Source organism: Triturus cristatus, chromosome 8 (assembly GCF_964204655.1).
Source record: "Triturus cristatus chromosome 8, aTriCri1.1, whole genome shotgun sequence".
In the NCBI taxonomy this organism is placed as follows: Eukaryota; Metazoa; Chordata; class Amphibia; order Caudata; family Salamandridae; genus Triturus; species Triturus cristatus.
In genome coordinates this window covers 805,512,758-805,537,835 of record NC_140591.1, presented here as the reverse complement: position 1 = coordinate 805,537,835, position 25,078 = coordinate 805,512,758, and the positions used below count along the sequence as shown (strand labels likewise).

Here is a 25,078-nt window from a genome sequence, read left to right as displayed (position 1 = left end):
AGCAGATCACAAATACATTGTGGCGTTAATCAAGAAAGCATATTTTATACTGTGCAATTCAATTATGAGGGGTAAATCCTGTGGCGTCCTATGTTAAGGCCACGTGTAGCAATCAACATACTTTTATGAGTGATTCCGGAGCACCCCCCTCCCTTACGGAAAACGGAGATGACACGCACCCGATTCACCAGGCTCTACAGGGCAGTAGCATCGCCAGACCGAATCGGCGCCGCCTGAGGTTGGTCCCTGGGCATATGTAAGCGGGCCCTAACGGCCATCATGATCACACATCCAGGGGGGAATCCTGAGTGTCCTCAAATTCTTCTCACATGTCCCACAAGTCTGCAATTGGTACCTTGCGAGGGCCCCTGACTTCCTCCCAACGCAGCGCAGCTGCCTCGGCCCTGCCCCACTTGAGTGTCGCTGCGCACCAGTGTTGGAACGTCGGGAGTGTGGCGGCCTTCGCGATGGCCCGAAATGCGATGAGTATTGCCAAATCTATGAAGCGGTTGGGCACCTTTTGAGCCTTCCTCAGCTTAAATATCCCCAGCAGTGCCCCTTCCAAGGTATGGAGGTTGTCACGACACGTCAGTGTGATGAGCATATCTGTGACTCCAGACCACACTGTTGCAGCATCCAGACAAGACCAAAACATATGTATTAGATCCGAGCTAGGTGCATGACACTTTGGGCAAAGAGAGGACGACTCGAATATTCAATGAAGAGCGGCCGGAGTGAGTTATGTCCTGCGCTGTATGTTACATTGAATGTACTGGAACTTGGCATTAAAGAACACTCTGCAAGGGTAGTGTACGGTACTTTCCCATTCCTTTGGCGTTGGGGCTCGACAAATGTCAGTATCCCAAAGTATGCGGATGGGCAGCAAAGGGTCTGTTGTGTGAGCCAAAGCTTTGATGAACCAGGTTACTAGTTTCCGACCACGCCACATGACATGCAGGGCATGGGTGTTGTTTCGGTTAGGACACAGTGACACTCCACAGACATCCCACCTACGCCAGTGTCCAGTGGGCCAGGAAACGCCCCACAGGTAGGTCGTGATCTTCCTGCAACTGACCAAAGGATATAAGCTCCCGGTCTCTGAATAGGTCTCCCACCGAGGACACTCTTGCATCTCTCCTGCCCTTCCCTGTCAATGCTTGTGGGAACTGCGTGAAGAAGCTCACGCTAATGGGTGGAGAGTACAGGACCGTGCCTGGCATGAGCTTTAGGCCTTCCTTATAGCTCTGACAAACCACTCTCATCAGACCGTACGCCCATCGAGGAGGTGTTCACAAATGTTGACCTATTATTTTGCATCTTAAGGGATGGCAGTGCCACAGTGGGAGGGAGACGGATGACCGACATTGTGTTTCTGATACCACTCTGAATATAATCGTCAAAGTTTGATTAACAGGCTCACGAGAAATTAATGAAGAGGGGATGTAGATGTCCTCAGTTAGCTAGCAGATACTGTGTATAAAAAATGGCTTGGCACAAGGAGCACTATATGCAGAATGCTAGGTAACTATGATTAACTGTTAAAGAACTCCTTCAGGTGGAATTATTTACAGCAAGATCTCCGACAAATATAAAGACTCTCTTGCTAGAGGACAACAGGCATTTTCGAAGAGAAAGGTTCGGCTTTTGAAAAATGCAGGAAGTACACAAGATACCATGCACAAAATCAGGACCTACAGATACTGATGCACACCTAACACATCCACGCATTCAGAAAACACCTTTATAGTTGGCCACTGACAAAGAAAACACAGAGGCACACATACTAGCATACACAACTCTTACACAAAGGCCTGCAGATCTACCAAATCTTCTCATATAATTTGTAACACAATAATCTAGTCAATGGTTTCTGTCTAAAAGCAAAACACCAAGTCCCAGAAAGTGAAATGTCACACCTGCCTGAAGGTGTCACACGTATCATTGGCCAATTTAGCAAGTTTACCCACAGAAATTTGAAATATGGTGTGGGGGATTTAAGTTAAAGGCAACTGGCCTTTACATGATGATTTCACTTGTTTTTGTGTTGCTCGTTTCACAGAAATAAACATGTTTGACAAAAAATCTAAGGAATCTTTCTATTCTTTCATTTCAAACTGCAAATTATGGCTTCCCTGCACTTTCAGTGATTGAACACATTTTGATTGGCTTGTCAGTATGCCTAAGGTTCTATGTTTGCCCCTGCAGTGACAAGCCTCATATACACCTATGGATGTATGTTTGCAGCTTTACTTATGCCAACTTGTCTTTAATCAGAGCCACTTTGGAGATACTACATGTATTCCAGGTAGAGATATGTGGTATGGAGTAGGTTTCATTTAGAAACATGCTGCATAGTGAAGTGAAAGCATGTTGCACGTCTCCTTCATTCCCTCGCTCTTCCCGTCCTACCTCTCTGTGAATGGTAATAAGGAGCTGACCTTGCAACAAAAGATCACCAACCAATTTTAACTAATAGGGGAAAGGATATCCTAATTTGTTGGTTTAAATGTTTTCAATAAACCCAGTATCAGTTTTTATTCAAAAGTGTTTATTTTATCACTGGTATTATCTACCTCTACTTTTAGCCAATCATAAGACCCTGCCATAGTGTGTGCTCTCCATTTATCTATAGTGTTCCATTTATATTAAATTATGGTATATAGTCCAAATATAGATCCCTTAATCCTAAAACGTAATTAAAGGATAGAGCCAAGTGTCTATACTTCTGTAACAAAATACCCATTAACAAAGACTGACAGGGATTAAATAGAATATTCAATATAAAAGTAGGTGGAGCCAAAACCGTGAATTGAAAGTATTAGAACGTTTTTTCCTGTATTGCTAAAGACTTGTCCAAGTACAAAATATAATTTGGAGAAGTCCAACACTCCCTTTATATAAAAGAACATGGTATTAAGTTGGACACATGATTCTTTATATGGGTTGAGAAGGATGGGTACCTGGACCTCTTGTTTCAGTTTGTAGATTTAGATAGTTCCTCTGCCAGAGGAATTTGTGGGTTATATATTGATAAAAATGGCTGCTGTGCAATACAATTACTTTTTATGCGTTTTGTTTTTAGTGTTTTTAACTATATGGAGTCGACATCATGACTAGAAAGTGGTATAAAAATGTAAATCAGCAGATTATCCACGGTGTCCTAAAGACGGTGGAGTTGCCTTCTGAAACCACAGAAATGCGTCAAGAATCCACTATCACCTTCACATTATACAAGTCTAATATTGAAGAACAAGTTACTTACCTTCGGGAACGTCTTATCTGGTAGAGACTATATCTAGCTGCAGATTTCCTACCTTTGAATTTTCCCCGGCATTAGACTGGATCCGTAAGATTTTTTGTGAGCAATGCTCCTGCTTGCAGGCAGGTGGCATATGTTGGCTACATGCGTCGTCATCCGCGCCGGAAGTGAAATCCACATCGCCCATATGGGCTCCACCTCTGCGCTCTGACATCAGTTACTTTTCACGACCTTCCCCGCCAGAAGCGTGAAGCCATGAAGAGCACCGAAACTGGTGTGTCCAAACTAGGGTCTTAAAAGGGATAAGTCTTGACCCACGAGATCTGTCTGCAGATCAGGGAGAATGGGTGGGACTGTAAGGAATCTACGGCTAGATATAGTCTGACAGATAAGGCATTACCGAAGGTAAGCAACTTGTCCATCTGATAGAAACTAGATACAGATTCCTTACCTTTGAATAGATACCCAAGCAATACCATCCCTGGTGGAGGGTCTGCGGACAAATTTAAACGAGGAAGTCCTGCAGGACCATACGGGGAGATACCAGTCCCTGGGGCCCGACTAACCAGGCAATAATGCTTGGTAAAGGTGTGCAGGGCTGCCCATGTTGCTGTCTGGCAAATGTCCAGGACTGGGACTCCACATGCTAATGTAGTGGTCGCAGCTTTGGCTGTGGTGGAATAAGCCCATAAGCATTCAGAAGGCTGTCTCTTGGCCAGTGCATAGCAAATCTTGATGTAGAGAAAAACCTATCAAGAGATGGTCTGTTGCTTCACTGCCTGACCTTTCTTCGCACCAACATACCCCACGAAGACTTGGTTGTCCACTTGGAACTCAGGTGAACAGTCCAGAACGAATGACAATGCTCTTTTTGGGTCCAGACGGTGGAGTCGCTCCTCTTCCTTAGAAGGATGTGGAAGAGCGTGGAAAGTGGGCAAAGTGACATATTGGCCCACAAGAAATGGTGTTATCCCTTTTGGACGGAAAGAGGCCCTAATGCAGGGCACCAGTTTGTCCGAATAAACTGAGAAGAATGGAGGCTTGGAAGATAAAGCCTGCAGCTCACTCACCCTCCGGACACACATAATCGCCACAAGAAAGGCTGTTTTGATGGTGAGCAGCCTAAGGGGACAATTATGCAATGGCACGAAAGGAGCGCACATCATAAATGTGAGAACCAAGTTAAGGTCCAAATGAAGCATAATGAAAAGGGTTGGGTGAAACGTGTACAAGACCCTCCAAAACCTATTTATAATAGGGGATTTGAAAAGGGAGGGCAGCCGCAAGAAGGCATAAAGTGCAGAAAGATAGCCCTTGAGAGTGCCCAGAGCAGAGCCATGCTGGGCAAGCGAAAGAATGAATAACAGTACCTAAGAAAGAGGGGCAAGAAGGAGATCAATTTGCTTAGATGAACACCATGCCACAATTTGTATCCAACAGCAGGCGTATATTGTCTTGGTGGAGGGGCACCTGGCTACAAGAATGACGTTACAGACTTTGGAGGAAGGTCGAAAGCCGCCAACTTCCGCCATGCAATCTCCATACAAGAAGGCGGAGAGTGGACAGGTTGCCTGATGCTGCGACCGAAGATCCTCCCGAAGGGGCAGCCTGATCAGAGGATCGACCCTCATGTTCAGAAGCCCAGGATACTGGACTCCATGCCCAGAGCGACTCAGAAGGAAGACTTGGGCCAGGTCGTTCCTGATCATCTTGAGAACTCTGGGCAGGAGTGGTATCAGCGGAAAGGCGTATAGAGGTCTGAGCTCCACCAGAGATGAAGTGTCTCTGAGTGAAAGTACCCTACGAACCTCCAAGAGGCAAAACTGCTGCCATTGTGTGTTCTTGGCGGAGGCAAACAGATCTAACTAAGCCTCTCCCCACTGCAGAAAGATACCTTGCGCCACCTCTGGTGGAGATGCCATTCGTGATCTGCTAGACAACAACTGAGGACATCCAACCTGATGTTCAGGGAACCTGTCAGATGTTGAACCACCGATGATATACCCCATTGTCCCAGCCCTGTCAAGGGACGCAAAGCCATTTGACAAAGGGTCCACGACCCCACCCAGCCTGTTAGCTGCAGTGCCACATGGCAGTGGTGTTGTCCGTGAACACCTTAGCCTTCCCTTGATGGAGGGTAGATAGACTTTCAATGCCAGTCGGATCGCATGGAGCTCCAGCATCGGTCACTACTGTGAGATTTGGCTGAGAAAGGGAGAGGGATCTGCCTCAGACCCAATCGCCACCACTGCAGGTCCTTTGCAGCTGCCTGTAATATCAGGACCATGCCGATCTTACAGGCAGGAGAGACACAAGATCGTAAGTGCTACATTTATAGATGTACCAGCACCTTCGTTTCATGTGTGCTCTAAGAGAGGCCTGCTGGCTGAAGATTTCTAGAAACTTATATGGCAGCCAGGGTTTTTGGGGGTCGATATTCCCCTACACTTCGGAAAGAGAACATTCAATAACGACAAGCAGCCTGGCAGTTAATGGAAATGTAAATAACTTTATCGACGGGAATTAGTGTTCTAGACATATAAACGAAATACATTTGCCACCGGCACTACATGGAATGATTTCTTTGAGGCAATGAAAGTGGTAGCAAATTCCAGATTCATATTAATGAATCTGGATATGAGCTCTTAAGTTCTGTATTTGAGGAGGACATAGTATTTTGCTGAAAAAACAGTTGAAAAGCATGATGGACGTTGTAGTCCGGACACTAATGTTACTAGGATCAGACTCTCAGAAACTCGGCTATTGCTTTAAATAATAATTGCACATAGCAATGAATAACATGATAGTACTTTGTGTAAATGGATATTCTGATCAAGAACGTTAAACAGCACACATGAAACTAAGGTGCTGGTACATCTATAAACGTAGCACTTACGATCTTTTATCTCTCACTGTTTCCCACCTCAGTGTATTTAAAACGAGAACAGCTGACACCCGCTATTGTTGCACATGATTGGGAGGATCGAAAAACGAAATGCTGCACTGTTTGGCTGCTTGTTTGGAATGAAAACTCTGTTTGACCTGATATATATGATGAACAATTTGTCATAGATGCCTTTCCTCCTCCTCTCGACCCTTGATGGGATTACATGCTTAATTAAAGCCCTCCATGAATGCTTCGATAACTGGGATTTTTAAAGAGGGAAGAGTGTTCCCTGTTCCAAATATATACATATATACACACACATACACACACACACACACACACACACACATACACACCCCCCCCCATGGTGGCATGATGTAGCCCGATTGATGTACAAGCCAACCCCGACACCAGATCCACACCCAGGGGTGTCACGCTGGGCGTTGATGTGGATCCATGGAACCAAAACAGAAAAATAAGAGAGGTTTGGGCGCACGCATGGGGTTGGGGTGGAGTACAAGGCAGTTCAAGACTGGCAGTTGCTCACAGGGCTCGGCTCCACACTGCGGCTAACCCGCAGCTGCACATGGCCAAAAACCTTCCTGTAGGGAGCAATGTGCGGTGTGGGTTTGGCCTTAAGTTTAATAAAGTTTAATAAAATATAACTTTATTAAAAAAAAACCTAGGAATTCAAAGGAGAAAAACATAGGTTAAAGTGATGCTATAGATAGTAAATGTGATTATTTGCTACTTTGCATAAAAAAAACCTTCGAAATTCATTGAAAAAAAAACAAAGGTTTAAGGGATGTCATAGTTAGGCGAAAATGTCAGTTAAACATGACATTTTAAACTAAAAAAGAGCCACAGAAAATCACCAGCTATAGTTATCTCAAGTAACTAACTCGTTCCCTACAGCTACTATAACTCACGCCTCCACCATTCACAGTTTTCTCATAAATAATTTCACTGCAAATGTTGCGGTGATATTTTCAATGATGTCATATATATCTTGAGCGATGTAATATATGGGTTAGTTAGCAGTGCACGGCGAGGGCACAATTTATAGTTACATTAGGGTACAAGTTATAGTTGCTTGAGAGAACTACAACGGGTGAATTTCTGAGAGAAAAAAAATACTTATCAATTGGAAAAATCCACACATCAAATTGAAGATTCATTGTCAAATGCCCAAAAGTTAGAAAATACCAGAGTTTTGAAATATTTGGTATCTCTTATGGGCCTAAGGAAGCTACTAGACGGATAAAAATGTATTGTGTAATTTATTAAATTCATAAATAATTCTTTCATCTTTATGCATAAAAATAGCACCTACTGCATATCAATTAATAGACATACAAAAATAAGGATGAGAAATAAAGTGCCTGTGCTTTTGCAAATGAAAGGAGCAAAAAGCCTCTAAAAATGTCTGCCTGCATATTTGTCCACAAATGAAATAGGTTTTCATCAATAGTATGTGAAACACATGGTATATGAATTTGTTTTATGATTATAGACAGGTTCATATCTATTTTTAATTGTGTTGTCTTGTGTTTTTAATAAAATTCTAGCAATTTGTGTATATGAAATATAACAATAGTTATGGTTTCATTTTAGTTGGGTATATGTTCTAAAGCATGGGCTCGATTTTGTGCTGGGAATTGGAATAAACTCAGTTTTTAAACTCATCCTTCCACCAAGGGAATTCTCTTTCTACCCATTAGTAGCACCCTAATCCCCTGGATGGTTAAGGGGGTCCCTCTCATTTCTTTTGATATGCCTGAATTATTGCACATAGTTGTAAACAAAATTAAAAAGGGCTTAAGGCATTGGTGAAAAAAAGAGACCTTTATGCCCGTTTTCGAAATGAACTAAAAAGCTGTAATATTAAAAAAGTACAGTCACTCGACTCAGTTCTTTAATGGCCTATTTGATTAATTTTAAAAGGTGTCCTGTCAACTGGCAAGAGGATCCACAGAGACAGCATGCAACATCCTCATTACAAGATCTTATATAAAGGATGTGGAACATTGGTCGTAACCACTATTTTCTGAGTGGAAGTAATTTCTTGCACATCATGTTTTGCAATGCCTCAGGAACAGCGTGGCACAGCCTACAGTGCTGGTCAGAGTTACTGCACAACTTTCCATACCAATGCCCCCTCAGAGGTACTACTAGCCACAGCCTGATTAACTGTTTTTTTTATTCCAGCGAGAGCAGTTGCTTTAGGCATGCCGGCCAGTTTGGTGGATCATACAGTTTGGACAAAAGAGTTGAATTTACTTTCTTGCCCAGTTCTTTTTGGTCCAGTGCAATTGACAGAAATGTTGCTTGCTTTACTAGCACTCTTGCCAGGCATTTGCTTAGGAGACTCGTTTCCCATAAGACTTGTGCTTCGAGAGTGGAGCAACAGCTTGAGATATTTGTTCCACATGGTTGACAAATTTTTGATTATCTGCCACAAAGATAGTCTGGTCCCATTTCTTTTAGTTTTGCACAATAGGAGATAAATTTGGCGTGCACAGTCAGCTCATGCCTAGTTAAATTAAAATCCTGGCAAATATACGTTAGAGCCGTGGAATCTGACAGGTGGAAAAGGAGTTGATAGCAACTGCAGCTGCTAAACCGGTTCCTAAATGCAAAAATTTCACCGGCTGAAGTAGGCATTAATTTGCTCCCCATAAACGTAGACAATTTTGTTGCATCCAGGCCAGTCATGTTTTTAAGATGTTTTGAAAGGAGAGTTTAGTGTCTGTGCCGAATTCTTCAGTGCTTTCAGATGTGCCTCTCTGCGCCCTCTTTTGTTGAACCACATTCCTAGATAGTTGGAGGCAGTTACCCTTTCCAGCCTTGCTTTATGCAAACACAAAACACCCTTTTTGCCCAACCTACTGTCAAAAATCAGAACCTTGGATTTATAGCTATTCATTTTAACCCTGTTTGTATTGCAAAAGGAGGCAATATAATGATCGTGGGAGCCCAATGGGAGTTTGATCTAATATGGTGTCATTCGTATAATTCAGGGCATGGATCTTAGTGCTCGCTACCTTGATATGGAAAGCTCTTGTTTTTGTCAGGGATTGATTTTAGTCAAATAAAAATAGATTGAACAGTAGAGGAGCAAGGAAGCAGCCGGTTTGTTTTAGGCCACAATTTGTGGCAATTATTTTTGACATGACCCATTCTGATAAGATTTTAATTTGGACCCAGGTGTCTTAATAAAGACTTTCGATTGCTGATGGAAGGGAGGCATAAATTCCCCAGTTTGCCACTTTAGCCCAAAGCCTGTCTTTGCCCAGATTGAATACTGATTCAAATTCAATACAAGTGGCATAAAGAGATTGACCTTTGCTCACCACTATTTGCTCAAAAGGAGTGGCGAGACATAGCAGATCGTCTCTAATGCTACTTCGTCTCCTGAACCCAGTTTGATAAAACTGGATTAATGTCCTCCGAAGGAACCAATTATCTAGCTGTTGATTAAGTATTTTTGCGAAGCTCTTTTCTTCAACATCAAGGACTGCACTCCATCGGAGGTTCTCTGGGGAGCTAAGAGAGCTCTTTTTTGGGTCTGTTACGTTAACCTCATGTTTGAAAATGAATATGTATTATGAATGAACAAGTTACTTACCTTCGGAATGATATATCTGTAAGAAACATTAGTTAGATTCCTCACCTTAGAATATCCCCAGGCGTCAGGCTGGATCCGGAAAGATTTTTCGTCAGCAATACCCTTTGCACGTCGCTAGGCGTCATCTGCGGCTCCGCGTCCATCGTCGGCGTCATGCTCCGGAATGACGTCGGAGTACTTAGACGCCGCCCTCGCGCACTGACATCAGTTCTTGTACATAGCTTTCCACGCCAGGAACGCAGAGCCATGCAAGAGACCGACACTGGTGCAAAAATAGTCTAGGGCCCTGAAAAGGATAACCTTAACCCTAGATGTCGGTTCGCAGAACGGGGAGGATGGGTGGGTCGGGGAGTAATCTAACTAACTAATGTTACTTACAGATATATAGTTACCGAAGGTAAGTAACTTGTTCATCTGAAAGAAACACGTTAGTTAGATTCCTCACCTTAGAATAGATACCCCAGCAATACCAACCCCGGTGGTGGGTCTGCGAACCAAGATCACACCAGAAAGTCCTGGAGAACAGAACGGCCAAAGAAGCCGTCTCTCCGGACTTGGCTGTCCAGGCAATAATGCTTGGCAAACGTGTGCAGCGAGGCCCACGTTGCCGCCTGACAGATGTCCTGCAAGGGGACTCCCCGACCCAGGGCAGTTGTCGCTGCCATGGCCAGAGTGGAATGGGCCCTCAGCCCTACAGGAGGTTCCTTTTTAGCCAAGGAATAACAAGCTTTGATACACAATACGACCCACCGAGAGATGGTTCGCTTGTGTACTGCCCTCCCCTTCTTAGCACCCACGTAGCCCACAAAGAGCTTGTCATCCACTCGGAACGGCTTGGTGCGGTCCAAATAAAAGGACAGCGCCAGTTTTAGGTCCAGACGGTGGAGCCTCTCTTCCTAAGGATGCGGAGGCGGAAAGAAGGTAGGCAACGTGACAGACTGCCCGATGTGGAAAGCAGTCACCACCTTAGGAAGAAAGGAAGGACGAGTCCGGAGAACAACTTTGTCCGGATGGACAGAAAGAAAAGGAGGCTTAGAAGATAGAGCCTGGAGCTCACTCTCCCTTCTAGCAGAGGTGATGGCAACTAGGAAAGCAGTCTTGAGAGTGAGAAGACGAAGGGGACAATTATGAAGTGGCTCAAAGAGAGCGCACATCAGATATGTCAATACCAGGTTCAAATCCCACTGAGGCATTACGAAAGGGACAGGAGGAAACATGTGAGTAATGCCCTTGAAGAAGCGAGAAACAGGGGATTTGAAAAGAGAAGGCTGATCAGGAAGCCATAAGAAAGCAGAGATAGCTGAAAGATAACCTGTAAGAGTGCCCAGAGCAGAGCCCTGCTGGGCCATGTAAAGAAGAAAGAGAACCTCAGAAAGAGGGACGCAAAGGGGATCCACAGCCTTTGCTGTGCACCATGCCACAAATTTGTTCCACCTGCAGGCGTATACCGATTTTGTGGAGGGACGCCTGGCTGCCAGAATCACATCGCAGACTTCAGGAGGCAAGTCAAATGGCATCAACTGTCGCCGCTCAATCTCCACGCATGGAGGTGGAGACTGGACAGGTTCGGGTGGAGGACCATCCCGTGCTGCTGCGACAGAAGGTCCTCCCGAAGAGGCAGTCGTATCGGGGGATCGATCAACAGACTGAGTAGCTCGGGATACCAGTACCTCCGTGCCCAATCCGGAGCCACCAAGATGACTTGGGCCCGGTCGCGCCTGATCTTCTTCAGCACTCTGGGCAGAAGTGGTATAGGCGGAAAGGCGTACAACAGACCACAACTCTACTCGCGGCAAAAGGCGTCCCCGAGCGAGTGCTGCCTTGGAAACTCCAACGCGCAGAACTGCTGACATTGCGCGTTCTCTTCGGTGGCGAATAGATCTAACCAAGGCTCTCCCCTCTGCCGAAAGAGGCCTTGCGCCACGTCCGAGTTGAGACGCCATTTGTGATCCATCATGCACTGGCGGCTGAGTTCGTCTGCTCTGGCGTTCAGAGAGCCCGCCAGATGTTGAACCACCAGGGTGATGCCCTGATGTTCCAGCCATGTCCAGAGGCGCAGAGCCTCCTGACAAAGGGTCCATGACCCCACCCCGCCCTGTTTGTTGCAATACCACATGGCGGTGGTGTTTTCCATGAACACCTGCACTACACTTACCCGAACAACGGGAAGGAATGCCTTCAGTGCAAGTCGGATCGCTCTCAGCTCCAAAAGGTTGATATGGAGCCGAGACTCCTCCGGAGACTAGAGTCCTCTGATCTCCGCCTGCCCCATGTGGCCCCCCATCCCAGGAGGGACACATCCGTCACTACTACGTGCTCCGGTTGGGGTAGGGAGAGGGATCTGCCACTGACCCAATCGCGGTCCGTGAGCCACCACTGCAACTGTCTTGCAGTGCCCTCCGAGATCAAGACATGGTCGGACAGGTTGCCCCGATGCTGGGCCCCCTGAAACTTCAGGTCCCACTGCAGAGCCCGCATTCGCCACCTGGCGTGATGCACTAAACAGGATGCCATCAGCCCCAGAAGCCGCAGCACACACCGGACCGAAACCCGGGATAGAGGCCGAAAGATGGGAAGCAGAGCCTGAATATCCCAGACTCGCTGTTCCGGAGGATAAGCCCAGAACCGCCCGATAAATAGGAGCGTTTAGGAGGGACTCAGATGCCACTTCGGCACATTGATGGAGAACCCCAGCAAATGCAGGAGGTCGGCCGTAGTCTGGAGGTGGGAGACGACTTGCTGGGGCGAGCCCGCCTTCAACAACCAGTCCTTGAGATAGGGGAAGACTGGAACCCCTGATCTGCGCAGATGAGCTGCGACCACCACCATCACTTCCGTGAACACCCGAGGGGCACTGGTGAGTCCGAAGGGGAGCACGGTAAACTGAAAATGCTCCTGACCAACCGTGAACCGCAGGTAACGCCGGTGGGCCGGCAGGACGGGGATGTGGAAATAAGCATCCTACAAGTCCAACGCGACCATCCAGTCTCCAGGGTCTAGGGCAGCCAGAACCTGAGCTAAGGTGAGCATCTTGAACCTCTCCTTCCGGAGGAAGGCGTTGACGTGCCTGAGGTCCAAGATAGGGCATAGACCCCCTTTGCCCTTCTTGGGAACCAGAAAGTAGTGGGAATAACAACCACGGCCTACTTCTGGACCAGCAACGCGCTCGACGGCCCCTTTGGCCAAGAGGGCCGCAACTTCCTCCTGTAGAAGATTCAAGGGATCCCCCGACATGTTGTGGCACTGCGGTGGAATGGCTGGAGGGGTCGTCTCGACGGGGAGGGAGTAGCCCCTTCGGACGATTTGTAGCACCCACCTGTCCGAAGTGATGGAACGCCAGTTGAGCAGGTGATGGCGAACTCTGCCTCCCACTGGCGTGGAATGGGCCTGAAAGCGCGGACTAGGAGGGCTTTGAGGCAGATGCTGCTGGGGTGGATGTGGATGGACCGGCACGTTGTCCCCCTGTACCACCTCGGCGGATCCACGTCCACGACCGCGTGGAGGTTGGTTCAGCGGCCTGCGGCTAGGCGGACGTGAGGGGGCGCTCCTTCCTTGGCCACGAAAGGGGCGAAAAGCGGAAGTTTGTGGACGCGGGCCGAGAGACCCAAGGACTTGGCCGTAGCCCTGGAGTCCTTATAGCGCTCCAGCGCACTGTCCGCTTTGTCGCCAAAGAGGCGACTGCCATCAAAGGGCATGTCCATGAGGGTGCTCTGGACCACCCCGGAAAAAGTCGTGGACCGCAGCCAGGCATGATGACGAAGCACCACTGTGGACGACATGGCCCTGCCTAGCGAGTCCGTCGTGTCCAAACCACATCGGCTGGCATACTGTGCTGCATCCCGTCCCTCGGCAAGAGCCTGGGCGAGCCGCGTCACCGGGGCAGCATGTCCTCCACCGTATCCCACAGAGAGTGGGAGTAACGGTCCAAGAGACAAGCGGTGTTAATAGACCGCTGCCCTAAACTAAGGGAGGAGAACAGCTTTTTACCAAACTGCTCCAGTCTCTTGGATTCCCGATCCGGGGGCGCGGACGGGAAGGAGGTCTGGGAAGTAGAGGTCTGGATAACCAGGCTCTCAGGCGTGGGGTGCTGGGACAGGAAACTGGGGCCGCCCGGTGCAGGGCGGTGGCGCCGGGCCACGTTCCGGTCCACAGGAGGTATTGTGGAGGGCTTGGACCAAGTGCCCCACTAAATGGCAGCAGAGGCTCCGAGGAGCTTGCTGACGGTTGGAGCACTTCAGTGAGGAGGTTAGTCCTCAAGGCCACAGTAGGGAGCTCCAGCCCAAGGGCTTCGGCCACCTTACGCAACGCCACAGAAAAGGTAGCACCTTCCGCCGAAGCCACAGTCGGAGGAGAGATGAAGCCAGTGTCAGGGAAGGTGTCAAGGCCACTGGCATCCCCCAGCTCATCTACCCAGACACTTCCCAGTCGCCATCGTCATCCGATTCCTGGTAAACAGGTGAAATGATCGGAGCCGGGCGGAAAATGAAATGGTCACCCATCGGCGTCGGATGCGGCGCCGGATGGCGCCGGGTCCGGACCGGGACTGAACTGGGGAACGACACAGTCCGGAGACGGTGCCGGGGGTGGCACCGGTGTCGGCGGAGGAGGGGTCGTGAGGTCGACCGGCACCGACTGAGATCCAGGCCTAGATCCCGCGGGGACCCGCGGCGTCGGGACCGAAGTCGACGACGGCGCCGGGGCCGCTGGCTCGCTAAGCCTCCCAGTCGAGCCCGCGGGGCCCGAAGGCGCGCCGGCAGGGGTCGACGGCGGAGCCAGGCCCCTCATGGCCGAGAGGAAGGCACTGATCTCCGCCGGAGTCGCGTCAGTCCCAGGGACATGCAGGTATGGGGACGGACGCGGCTCCTGCGGCTCCGACGGAGCCGCGGGGGTGGTACCGCCCGGACCCTCGACCGAGTCACGCGACCGGCAAGGGGAGTCCGAAGAGCGATGTCACCTCTTGGACTTCTTACTATGCTTCGACTTACCCGAAGACTCGGAACCTGACGAGCGGTGATGATGGCTGCGGCTCCTCGACCGGAACCGTGAACGGCGCGGAGCCGAGTGCCGGAGCTCGAGAAGCTTGCGGGAGCCTTCGAGGTCAAGGCCCGGCAGTCTAGGCACGACTCCGCATCGTGGTCGACCCCAAGGCAGTAAAGGCACCGGCGGTGGTGGTCCGTTACTGACATCAGTCGGTGACAGGAGTCACAGACTTTGAAACCAGGCATCCTACCAGCACCAGTATTGAGTCGACGAGAGTAGACAAAAGAGTCCAAAAAGTTTAGTCAAAAAGTGACTAAAAGGCAAAGCTCTTCCCGGATCGGCACTGTCTGGTGCGGAAAAAAGAATAACTGACGTCAGCGCGCGAGGGCGGCGTCTAAGTACTCCGACGTCATTCCGGCGCATGACGCCGACGACGGACGCGGAGCCGCAGACAACGCCTAGCAACGCGCAAAGGGTATTGCTGACGAAAAATCTTTACGGATCCAGCCTGACGCCTGGGGAAATTCTAAGGTGAGGAATCTAACTAACGTGTTTCTTTCAGATATACATACACACAGAGGGCTTCTGCTCAGCTCTCATCACCCATTGGTTAGTTTAACTGCCATCACATCAGTCCACTTCAGTCATGTGCTCTCTTCACTGTGAGTGACAGCATTTCACTTGGGCACATCCACTAGAAAAGTAGTCCACTTCAGTTTGAATGCTGGTGGCCAAGCTCTGCATTTATTTCTCCTTTATTTTGTGTTTTCTTTTTTTCTGCACACACAGCATTTGTGCAAAAACCTAGGAGACGGCATTTACAAAGAAGCATGGCTTCAACAATGGGATTTCCCTATGCTGTGGCAGCACCAAGCACAATGTTTGCAGCACGTCATTTTTATACCCATTGCCAATTTATATTCACAACTTGCAATAGCTCATATAGCCATGCACCCCCATTGTCAATGCTACCAGGCCACAATTTCCTTTTCAGTGTGCTTGCCACTGGTGCCAAAACCTGAACTTGCCACGGACATATAAGTATTGCTGCAAGATGGGGCTTCCTCTGTGCCAGAACTTACGTGAGCCTGGCAGCACTAAACACAACGACTGTAGGGTCTTATTAAATTACATTAAAAATATCCCTAGATTGACCTGAAGTACTTGATACGAAATTAAATGTCTTTGCTTTCCAAACTTGTCACTGTTTACATTGAATTCCAACTACAGCCACTGCTGCTAATTTAAGCTGGATGTGGATTGGTCCTTTTTTGATGATTGCATTTAATTCTGTTACAGTACAGCATGGCAGGAAATCCCTCTGAAGTAATAAAATGTTCATTTTGAGTAACGTGCACGGGTACGACTGCGTATTTGCCATAAGACAGTTCAGTTATTTAAATCCTTTTTTATAGTCTGTTCAGTGGCGCAATTAAAGTATTGCATACGCCAAATTCCGTCGCTCCCAGGCTCCATGATTGACAATCACTTCTTAAGACCTTCAAAACACAGGAGGGGCGCTGCATCAGCTTCATGCCTGCAGTGCAGCAGGTCAGCAGAATCCTTAGCCCTGGATCATTATGCCCCTTTCAACTTATCTCCTGCAATTCGCTCATAACAAAGTGTTTTAATATAGTCTGTGAGTCGGGCACCTTGATTTGGCAGGTACAGGATCCTGTCTTTCTTTTGTAATACACACCATGTCTAGTATGTATCAGCACAGAGATTTTAATTTACATAAAGCGAGCAGTTAAACCTTTACTTTTCGGATTACAAAATATTTTCTGCAGTGTATTCAGGTCCTTCTCATTTTTATTTTCTCCACTAAGAGCTGTGCACCATCCTTGCTTTTGACAGATTCTCAGACCACACTTTTTATACTACAGTGTGCGCATGTTTAATTGTCTTGTTATACTTCCCACTCTTCCTTGATCCTCATCCCTGTCAATGCCCCTGCTCTCACAGATGCATCTCATTCGCTGTTCCTGTGCCATGCTAAGTTCATAATGTGACGTATTCGCTAGTGCAAGCAACACAATTGACCTCGCCACCCATGATGTTTTTAAAAAAAGGGAAATTAGTTTCTTTAAAGAGAATAGCAGTTCAGACTAACTGGGGCATTAAACTTTAAGGAGGACCCCTGTTGTCTAGTTCATAATTTCATATTTTTTTAAATAAACCAGTCATCAAATCATTAACTAAGCACATCAAGTGACTCACCTGCCAGTGCAAAATCCACCGGGGCACACTTCCTGAGAAATGTTTTGTGCAATAGGCTAATGCATTGAGTAGCACAGTCTACCACATGATACATTAAAAAAAAACTAACGTTTTAGAGGGCATGCCACTGTACCACCATGCTAATGACAGGGGTTACATCAAGTTGTAATTATAAATAAAAAATATTTCTCAAATAGCTGGAAACAGATTTCAGCATAACAAACATGTATATTTCTGGTGGAAACAATGGATGAATGTGATATACGAAGTGGAGATCCTTGCTGCAGTTACTTCCATTGGTCCATTCGTCAAGAGTAAGGCTGAATCTTTCTTTGCGGACCGAGCATTGCATAATGCTAGTGTAGAACAAGTTACTTAACTTCGGTAACGATATATCTGTAAGAAACATTAGTAGTGATAGATTACTTACCTTTGAATTACCCCCAGGCGACAGACTAGATCCGGAAAGTTTTCGTTAGCAGTACCCCAGCACATAGGAAGGTGGTGTCGTGTGGCTCCGTGTCCGTCGTTGGCGCCGAGATGACGTTGTGGCAGCTTAGACGCCACCCTCGCGCGCTGCCGTCAGTTCTGTACACTACTTTACGCGCCAGGAACGCAGAGCCATGCAAGATATTGACCAGTGGTGCCTTCAAACTAGGGCCCTGAAAGGGATGACCTTAACCCTAGAAATCAGTTTGCAGAACGGGGAGGATGGGTGGGGCGGTTAGGAATCTATCACTACTTATGTTTCCTACAGATATATCATTACCGAAGCGAAGAAACTTGTTCATCTGAAAGAAACACGTAGTGAAAGATTCCTTACCTCACAATAGATACCCCAGGAATACCAACCCCGGTGGTGGGTCTGCGAACCAAGATCAAACCAGGAAGTCCCGGAGAACAGAACAGCCAAAGAAGCCGTCTCTCCAGACTTGGCTGTCCAGGCAGTAATGCTTAGTATAAGTGTGCAGCGAGGCCCACGTAGCTGCCTGACGCACAAGCTACTACTTGTGAAACAATATATCTGTAAGAGACATTAGTTAGTGATAGATTCCTTACCTTAGAATATCCCCAGGCGTCAGACTGGATCCGGAAAGTTTCCGCTAGCAGTACCCCTGCGCGTCAGTAGGGGGCGTCGTGCGGCTCCGCTTCCGCCGCTGGCGTCTTATGCGCTGAGATGACATCACAGAGACTACTTAGGCGCCACCCATGCGCGCTGACGTCAGTTCTGTACACGACTGTCCGCGCCAGGAACGCAGAGCCATGCAAGACACTGACCACTGGTGCCAGTAAACTAGGGCCATGAAAGGGATGACCTTAACCCTAGAATCAGTATGCAGAACGGGGAGGATGGGTGGGGCGGTAAGGAATCTATCACTAATGTCTCTTACAGATATATCGTTACACAAGTAGTAACTTGTGCATCTGAAAGAGATAGGTTAGTGATAGATTCCTTACCTTAGAATAGATAACCCAGCAATACCAACCCCGGTGGTGGGTCTGCAGATAGATTACACCAGAAAGTCACGGAGAACAGAACGGCCAAAGAAGCGGTCTCTCCAGACTTGACTGTCAAGGCAGTAATGCTTGGTAAACGTGTGCAGCGAGGCCCACGTAGCTGCCTGACAAATATCATGCAAGGAAACGCTGCGTCCCAAGGTAGTAGTGGCTGCAGTTGCCCTAGTAGAATGGGCACGCAGACCCACAGGAGGCTCCTTCTTGGCCAACGAGTCAAATGCTTTGATGCACAGAACGACCCACCGAGAGATGGTTCGTTTGTGCACGGTCCGACCTTTTTTGGTGCCCACGTAGCCAACAAAGAGCTGGTCATACACTCGGAACTGCTGTGTGCGCTTCAGATCGAACGAGAGCGCACGTTTTAGGTCCAAACGGTGGAGCCTCTTCTTCTTTGGAAGGAGGCGGAAAGAAGGTGGGCAAAGTGATGGTCTGCCCGATGTGGAAGGGCGTGACAACCTTTGGCAAAAAAGAAGGACGGGTCCTTAAAACCACCTTGTCCGGATGAACAGAAAGGAAGGGAGGTTTAGAAGAAAGAGCCTGGAGCTCACCCACTCTTCTGGCAGAAGTGATAGCTACCAGGAAAGCCGTCTTGAGAGTGAGAAAACGTAAAGGACAGGTATGAAGGGGCTCAAAGGGAACGCACATCAGATAGGTCAAGACAAGATTTAAGTCCCATTGAGGCATTACGAAAGGCACAGGAGGAAACGTGTGCATAATGCCTTACAGAAAACGGTTAACAACCGGGGACTTAAAGAGCGAAGGCTGATCTGGAAGCCGTAGAAAGGCAGAGATGGCCGAAAGATAACCTTTGATAGTGCCCAGAGCAGAACCCTGCTGGCCCAAGGATTGTAGGAACAGAAGGACCTCAGGAAGAGGGGCAGAAAGGGGATCCACAGACTTTGCTGGGCACCATGCCACAAACTTGTTCCACCGGCAGCCGTATACCGTCTTAGTGGAGGGACGCCTGGCTGCCAGACTGACATCACAGACTTCGGGAGGAAGATCGAAAGCTGTCAACTGTCGCCGCTCAATCTCCACACATGGAGGCGGAGGCTGGACAGGTTTGGGTGGAGGACCATTCCCTGCTGCTGCGACAGAAGTTCCTCCCGAAGAGACAGACGAACCGGGGGGAGTCAATCGCCATGCTGTGTAGCCCGGGATACCAGTATCTTCGTGCCCAATCCGCAGTCACAAGGATGACTTGGGCCCGGTAGCGCCAAATCTTCTTCAGCACTCTGGGCAGAAGTGGTATAGGCGGAAAGGCGTACAGAAGACCGCAACTCCACTTGCGACGAAAAGCGTCGCCGAGCGAGTGCTGCCTTGGAAATTCCAACGCGCAGAACTGATGACATTGCGCGTTCTCTTCGGTGGCGAATAGATCTAACCAAGGCTCTCCCCACTGCTGAAAGAGACCTCGTGCCACCTCCGAGTGAAGACGCCATTCGTGATCCATCATGCACCGACGGCTGAGTTCGTCCGCCCTGGAGTTTAGAAAACCTGCCAGGTGTTGAACCACCAAGGTAATGCCTTGATGTTCCAGCCACGTCCAGAGGTGCAGAGCCTCCCGACATAGGGTCCACTACCCCACCCCGCCCTGTTTGTTGCAATACCACATGGAGGTGGTGTTGTCCGTTAACACCTGCACCACACTTCCCCGGACAAAGGGAAGGAATGCCTTCAGTGCAAGTCGGATCGCCCAGAGCTCCAGAAGGTGGATATGGAGCCGGGACTCTGCCGGAGACCAGAGGCCTCTGATCTCCACCTCTCCCATGTGGCTGCCCCATCCCAGGAGGGACGCATCCGTCACCACTGTGTGCTCCGGTTGGGGAATGGAGAGGGATCTGCCATTGACCCCAATGCCAGTTTGTGAGCCACCACTGCAATTGTCGCGCAGTGCCCTCCGAGATCTGGACGGACTCGGACAGGTTCTCCTGATGCTGCGCCCACTGGAACTTCAGGTCCTCTGCAGAGCCCGCATATGCCATCTGGCATGATCGACCAGCAGGATGCAGGAGGTCATGAGGCCCAGCAGCCTCAGGGTCATCCTGGGCCAGGATAGAGGCCGAAAGATTGGAATCAGAGCCTAAATATCCTGGACTCGCCGTTTGGGAGGATAGACCCGAAAAAGCGTCGTATCCAGAATCGCTCCGATAAAGAGGAGCTTCTTGGAGGGAATCAGGTGCGACTTCGGCACATTGATGGAGAACCCCAGCAAGTGCAGAAGGTCGGCCGTAGTCTGGAGGTGGAAGACGACTGCCTGGGGCGATCCCGCCTTCAACAGCCAGGTGTCGAGATAGGGGGGAGGAAGACCGGAACCCCTGATCTGCACAGATGAGCTGCGACCATCGCCATCACTTTCGTGAACACCCGAGGGGCGCTGGTAAGGCCAAAAGGGAGCACGGTAAACTGAAAGTGCTCGTGGCCTACCGTAAACCGCAGGTTACCCTGGTGGGCTGGCAGGACGGGAAAATGGAAATATGCATCCTGGAGATTCAACGCTACCATCCAGTCTCCAGGGTCGAAAGCAGACAAGACCTGAGCCAGAGTTAACATCTTGAACTTCTCCTTCCGGAGGAAGCGATTGACGTTCCGGAGGTCTAAGATAGGACGCAGGCCCTTGTCCTTCTTGGGCACCAGAAAGTAGTGGGATTAACAACCACGACCTACTTCTGGCGCAGGAACGCGCTCAATGGCCCCCTTGGCCAAGAGGGCCACAACTTCCTGTTGAAGAAGTGCCAAGTGATCCCCCGACATGCAGTGGTACTGGGGTGGCATGGCTGGAGGGGTAGTCTTGAAGGGGAGGGAGTAGCCCGATCGGACTATCTGTAAAACCCACATGTCCGTGGTGATGGTGAGCCAGTGGGGGAGGTGATGGCGAATCCTGCCGCCCACTGGCGTTTGATGGGCCTGAAAGACCGGACTAGGAAGGTTTGGAGGCAGTGGTGGCCGGGGTGGAGGTGGACTGACCCGCCCGCTGGCCCCCTGACCCACCTTGGCGGGTCCCGAGGCCGCGCTGGGACTGTTGCTGCTCAGGCCTGTGGTTCTGAAGCGAACGTGTCAGGCGCCCCTTCCGTTGCCACGAAAGGATCGAAAAGCAGAAGTCGGAGGAGGCAGAGTGGCTGAAAGGCCCAAGGACTTAAAATGCTCCAACGCACTATCTGCCTTGTTGCCAAAAAGGCGAATGCCATCAAAGGGCATGTTCATGAGAGTTTTCTGGACATTCCCAGAGAAGCCAGTAGTCCTCAGCCAGGTGTGGCGACGAAGCGCCACTGTCGTGGAAATCGCTCTGCCCAGCGAGTCGGCGGTGTCAAGGCCACATCGAATTGTGAATTTGGCTGCATCTCCCCCTTCAGCAATAGCCTGAGAGAGCACTGTCCGGGCCTCCGCCGGACACTGAGGCAGCACTTGCGCCACCGTATCCCACACAGAGTGGGAATAACGGGCCAAGAGGCATGCAGTGTTCACAGACCGCAGCCCTGCTCTGGCGGAAGAAGAAATCTTCTTCCCAAACTGTTCCAGTCTCTTGGATTCCCTATCTGGGGGTGCGGTAGGGAAAGCGCTTTGGGACGTGGAAGATTGGACAACCAAGCTCTCAGGGGTGGGGTGTTGGGAGAGGAAAAGGGGGTCGCCTAGGGCCGAGCGATGGCTTTGGGCCACGCTTCTATCCACAGGAGCCCCTGTGTTGGGCCTGGACCAGGTGCCCAAAAGAACGTTAGAAAGTGCATCATTAAAAGGCAGCAGTAGCTCCGCAGAGGTAGCCGCCGGCTGAAGCACTTCTGTCAGGAGGTTAGCCCTGACGGCCACTGTAGGGAGTTGGAGGTGGAGAGCCTCGGCCGCCCTACCCAACACCACTGCGTAACTAGCACCCTCCTCCGCAGCCACGGTAGGAGGAGTTAGCATGCCATGATCAGGAGAGGTGTCAAGACCATTGCCATCCCCCAGCTCCTCTGCACAGTCCGGGTCATACTCGCACTGAGCTGTGAGAGGGTCCCCAGACCCCTCCCAGTCCTCCCCTTCCTCCGAAGGGTGATGTACAGGCCGAAAATACGGAGGTTGGGCATAGGGAAAGAAAGGTCCCATCGGCGTCGGAATCGGCGTCGAGCGATGCAGTTCCGGCTCCGTGTTCACATCGGGGCAGAAACAGGGGCCGGCGTAGTCTGGTGCCACGGGCGACGTCGGAGGTGGCGCCAACGTCGGTGGAGGTGTAACAAGGTCAACCGGCGTCGACCGGGATCCAGGCCTGGATCCATGGGAGCCCTGCGATGAAGGGGCCGGAGCTGCCGACAGTGAAAGGCTAGCACCCCCCAGTCGGGCCTGCGAGGCCCAAAGGTGTGCCGGCGGGGCCCAGACGCCCCAACCGTCACCTTCGCCCAAGGTTCTATCATGGAACGAGTAAACGTCATAGAGCCCTGGGCGAAGGCTCGAGGCAGAAGGCAGCGCGAGGCAAGTCGCGAGGACAGAAGCAAGTAAACACAACACATCTCCTCATTTACAGAATAAAATGAAACAGTATATGTGGAACCACAAAGTAGTGGAAGAACTAAAGGGAAATTTGGTACAGGAAAATCACAAGCAGGAGGAGAAACAATGTATAATTAATCACATACAAAATCTTGTAACTTTTTTGGAGGAATTATCTCTCTTCCATGTCTACTAACAATGGACTCTTTAACATCGGAAACACCAACGTCAAGCTCATGTGGAGGAAAACCATCTTGTGGTGTATCAGGAATACCAACTTGGGGAGTATCGTCAGCACTGTGAGTAGTGGAATCCAATGACGTGCGAACAATGGTCTCTCCAGTGGAACTCTCAGGAATCGGTTGATCATTGGAAACAACACTAGAGTCACTAAGACTGTTGGACTTCCCCCTCAAGGCAGAACAACCACTGGTGCCCTCCCCAGGATCGTTTAAAGGTGGAACCTCGCTACCTACATGGGAATATCCCTGGTGGATGTCGTCATCAAGAATCCAATCATATCTAGAAGAGGTGCCGCCCCACCTCCTCCTTGGATCAGAGTACTGTGGGGGCAAGGTACCATCTCCCCGGCACAATGACAGGGACGACAAATGCCACACCTTCCCATCACTCAAACGTGCAGAATTGCAAAAGATTTTTGACCATAAGGGGTTGCGAATAGCGGCTAAATCCTTTTTTAACAAAACCACTACTCTTGACTCTAACCCACTGTCCCACATGAATATTGACCTGTTTGCATGCATGCTTAGAGTCATAATGGTCCCTACTCCTTTGCTGGGTATGTGTAATCCTGTTATTAACTGATTCCACAGACCAGTCGACTTTCTTGGGGAATGACCATCCAATACAGTCTTTAGTGATGGGTGTCCTGCCTCTTAATAACACAAAAGGACTAGAGCCAGTAGACTCGCAGGGTGTCACACGGAAAGCCCACAAGTTGTGAATCAATTCTTTCCTCCACGATAGATCATTGTGATTGGCCAATTGCACAATTCCCTTCACCACACGGTTAAACCTTTCCACTGCACCATTACCAGCAGGGTGGTACAGGGAAGTAGTCTTGTGAGAAATGCCATTGTCATTGACAAACCGCTTAAAGCTGTCAGAAACGAACTGTGGGCCATTGTCAGTTACAATACACTTGGGCAACCCTTCCCTCATGAACACACTTTTCAAAAACTTGATGACGGCTTTAGTATCAGCAGATTGTACAATTTCCACTTCTGGCCATTTAGAAAAATGATCTACTAGGACAATGAGATAAACCTGCTCACCATTTTCCCAAATAGGCCCAAAAATGTCCACCCCCAATCTTGTCCATGGCATACTAGGATTAGACAGTGGATGAAGGGGAGGTTTCAAGGTATGCTGTGATTTGTCAGAGTTTTCACAAGCCAGACAGTTTCTCACTCTCCTCTCTATTTCCAGGTCCAACCCCGGCCACCAGTATGAGGTTTTAACCCTACTCTTAGTCTTCCCAATACCCAGATGCCCCTCATGACAGATATCGAGCACTTTGGAGCGAAGGGAAGCAGGGGGTATGACTCTGCCATTTCTGAGGATAAGACCATCTTCCAATGACAACTCGTGTCTCAATTCCCAGAAAGAACGTAAACTGTGGGGTAAGTCTTTCTTTATGGGCCAGCCTTCAACAATATACTTTCCTATCTGGCACAAAGTAGTGTCTCCAGCCTGTGCTGATAACCATTCATGTTGCGAAATACAAGAAATGTCATCCAAAATTTTAGCAACACAAAAGGATTCGATTTCTCCAACGGAGTCATCTGTACAAGGCAAAGGTAACCGACTTAAACAGTCAGCAACCACATTTTTTGATCCAGGAACATATTGCACATTGTAATTGTAATCCAACATTCTCACTGAAATACGTGCTAGTCGGTGAGAGGCAGTTTGTAAACCTTTAGTAGTAAGTACCTTGACTAGGGGTTTATGGTCACTTCTTAGGGTAATGTTAAATCCCCAGACATACTGCCGAAAATGTCCCAAACCCCATGCACATGCTAAAGCCTCACGCTCTATAACGGAGTATCTTTCCTCAGTAGGTGTAATGGAGCGTGAGGCAAAAGCAATGGTCTTTTCAATT

General features: G+C 49.1%; 1 protein-coding gene across 1 annotated transcript in view; it reads right to left on the bottom strand.

The window, feature by feature from the left end:
- TM9SF2 (transmembrane 9 superfamily member 2) overlaps positions 1 to 25,078 on the bottom strand; it is a 262,110-nt gene that overhangs the window by 34,795 nt on the left and 202,237 nt on the right. The gene's annotated exons all lie outside the window — the stretch shown is intronic.